The 3,883-nt window shown below is 32.2% G+C and overlaps 1 pseudogene; it reads right to left on the reverse strand.

Annotated features, from left to right (window-relative positions):
- Positions 1–2,343: 2,343 nt before the first annotated feature.
- Positions 2,344–2,413, reverse strand: LOC133752761 (U6 spliceosomal RNA; annotated as a pseudogene).
- Positions 2,414–3,883: the final 1,470 nt, after the last annotated feature.

Raw genomic sequence — 3,883 nt, forward strand, 5'->3', positions numbered from 1 at the left:
ATAAGCTTAAGCCTCCACTAAATAAAGTATCCAAAAAATAGTAAGGAAAAAAAAAACAAAAAAAACAAAACACTGTAACTCAACAATAGAGACTTGGACTCTAAAGAATGATCAAATCTCAAGTTGTCCATTTTGCTCATATACATTACAATTTTGTTCTGTATTACTAATCAACCATAAAAATAAAATCCTGTCTTTTGAACAAAATGGATGCAACTGGAAATCATTATTCTTAGTGAAATAAGCCAGTCTCCAAAAGACAAATTTCCATATATAACAGATTATAATCAGCTTTTATTGAGTGTTTGATGAAAGTGTAGAACCAGTAGAAATAACACAATGCTATGTATTGAAAATAAAAAAATGAATTATGAAATCAAACTTTATTTCCTAAATAATTTTATACATTGCAAAGAAAATAGTAAGATTTGATTATTCATCACCCTCACTGCCTGAACTATGCTTCCAAATAGCAAGCTCCAGAAATAACTTTACTTGTACCTAATTATGTAGGTCAAAGAAATGCTAACACTCTAGAAGACTAAACAGACTGATTATATCTAAAACTGTGCTGCAGATCTTGACCACTGAGTGCACCTCACCTCTATCAGTAACAGACTCTAGCTTGGAGCACTTCTCACATCCACACTGGTCCTGGATACTGTGACAGCTGAGTTTCTGGTGTTACCTTTGTGAACTTTGCTGTTTTCATCACCCTGGAGGTTAGGAAGTACTCACTATGGTTTGCTAACATAGAGTATGCGGTGGCCATTTAGATATTACTGGGAGGATCTGGGTCATGCATTCACATGCAAGCTATAAAAGAGACTATGAAAGTGTATATTTGGGATTTTCATTTTCTATCATTGATATAAACTTTATCTCACACGTGAACTTACCAAGTCCTGCAAACATAGACAGGATCTTAAGCTACTGATTTCCCTATAAAGAAAAAAAAAATCTAAAAAAAAATCTGTAGTATGTTCTTTCAAACAGCACGTTTTTCTTGTGTGTTGTTTTATTGGTGTGGATTCACAAATACTTGTGGATTCAAACAAGAGCTACTAGTCTATACTTACCATTCAAATTCTGTAATAATTTTGGTCATTTCCTTCAGTATTTCAAATCATGTGTGTATGTGTGTGTGTGTGTATTTGTGGGTGTGTGTTGTCAAGGGAGAATACTATAATGATTTCAGAACTTGAAATCCATAGAATCTCTTTAGGGATCTTTATTTAAAGAACATAGCTTGCTCTGTCCCACTGGCAGTCATCTATTCATGAAGTAATTACTTTGATTTTGACAGATCAATTGTCATTCCATATTCCCTTAAAATTATGAAAAAAAATGCACTAATCTTTCCAAATTTCTAGACTAAGCACTGCTCTGTGGGCTCACATGGTTTAGTAACTTATTTGATTTTCTTTTCATAAGGCTGAAAAACAAAGTATTTCTTTAAATTTTCCTTTTAGATTCTCTCTGTTGCTTCATGGATTCTGATTTCTGACCAAATGTCAAATAACTTAGGGAGAGAGCTTATTAAATGTTGCATTTATGCCCTGACACCTGGAGGTGATTCTGGTTCTGGTTCCAATCCAGACTTCTGCTAGAATTTGGGAAATTTTCTATTTGGCCTTGGGTCATACTCAAGCTGTGTGTACTCAACAGCCTCAGAAAGTTTTGAAAATGGAAAAGAGGATTCCAAGATAAAGGTCTTTCATATGGTTCATTGATGCCTGAGAGAATCCATTTTACCATCATAGTCTGTTACCAAGAATTTTACTCTTATGGATATAAAGATATATATTTCATTTATATTTATACATAAACAAATATGAATAAACATATACATATAAACATAAATAAACATAAATGTAATACGTATTCATAAAATACATACAAAGGCATGCTCATAAAAATACTATTCATAGAAATTTGAACTGGAAATAAACTTGATGTCCATCAGCAGTATAATGAATCAGTGAATTATGTTTAGTTGATGAAATAAAACTATGAATAGCAATGAGAAGGAATGAATAATTCTGTGCAATACAACCAAATAACACCAAAAAATTGTTGAGAGAAAAACTCAGACACAAAGAATATGTGCTTCATAATTTCATTTTGAAGGTTAAAATAGACAAAACCAATATATGATAATAGAAATAATGGTATTAGTTATCTTTGATTAAGGAATAATAATTGGAAGATAATACAAGGTGAAGTTTTTCTAGTAAACTTGTACTTATTAATCTTCACTTGGTACAAAGTTACTGAATTAAACACTTGATTTTATACTTTTTGGTGTATACAGTGAGTCTAAATAATTAACACTGATGCAGATTGCGCAGGGGCCATGCTAATCTTCTCTGTATTGTTCCAATTTTAGTATATGTGCTGCCGAAGCGAGCACAAATTAATGCAGATTGTAATTAGTCTTCCAGATGTGGTATTATTCCCTAAATCTGAGTAAATTTACAGTTTCAGATGTTTTAAACCGAAACTTAAAATTGGTTCTGATGGCCCTGAGTACCAGTGCTATGCTATATTATGGGCAATCTACTCACATCTCCTTCTGGGTAGTTATCTATTAATGAACTGTAAATGAATAATTTGTGAGTGGCATCATTTTGAACCGAAATAATGTACCACAAACAATCAATTTTATTTGGCTTTCATAGAATAGTGAAGGACAGGCTACCTGAAAAGTATTCAATAATATAATGCAGAACCTGTCCCTCTACTGCACTTGTTCATAATTCATTCCATGTTCCCTTAAAATTATGAAAAAAATGCACTAATCTTTCCAAATTTCTAGACTAAGCACTGCTCTGTGGGCTCACATGGTTTAGTAACTTTTATATAAATTTTATATATATTTATTTTATAAATACCTAATATTTTCATTACACTACATAAATACTAGTTGCTTACTTTTTATTTCTATATGAACTCCTAATATGTATTCCTATGATCTCTAATGTCTCCTCATTTATATTTCTGACATAACTCATTGCCCTGAACTAACTACTAGTTTTTCAGCCAGAATGAATCTCTAATATGGATCACAAATTGTCTTTCTTATTCGGTTTCATCTCCAAAATCTTCTACACTAAATAATCTATCTTAAATATAGTTGTAGGTGATTAAATGTAGTAATCTAAGAAACATGTTCATAGAAAGATATCTCCCTGGTTCTTTTTTGGAAAATTTGCATCTTTTTCTGAATCCCAAATGTTGATAACTAATAGTTTACAAATAGAGACAATAAAAATTCCAATTCTTATTTGAGAATTAAAGCACAACTATAAATGTAGAGACTATACTGATTAGGAATACTCTAATAGTAAGTCAACAATAAGTGCAGGATATATTGAGACCATAGAATATTAAGGTCAAGATTTCTGCAAACTGTGGTCAGGAGCACCTATTGAAGAATCAGTCATAGTCTAATCAGGGAGTCTCAACTTGTAGCTATTAATGTGTTCTAACTATGAATTTATGAGCTTGTCTGCTGATAACGTTGGGTCATTATGACAGATTGTATATTATGTCTAGGCTAATTTGTATATCTATATCTATATCTATATCTACCTATCTACATATATACATATGTATTATATTTTGTACAAATCTTTTGAATGGTATTTCAAGAAATAACAAGCTTCAGGTCCTAAACAAATATGCAACTGGGATCTTAGCCTCTTCCACATAAGCCTACTTGCCATTCTTATAATTGCTCCCGTCAAGTGATACTCTCTGTTATGAGACCCTTACCTGAAGCTCCAAAGTTGCTGGTGCCCCTTGGATGTGCAGAATGATGAGCTAAATAAACTTTTTAGGGCCAGTGCCTTGGCTCAATAGGCTAATCCTCAGCCTGCGG

This window comes from Lepus europaeus, chromosome 2, assembly GCF_033115175.1.
Source record: "Lepus europaeus isolate LE1 chromosome 2, mLepTim1.pri, whole genome shotgun sequence".
NCBI classification, from domain to species: domain Eukaryota; kingdom Metazoa; phylum Chordata; class Mammalia; order Lagomorpha; family Leporidae; genus Lepus; species Lepus europaeus.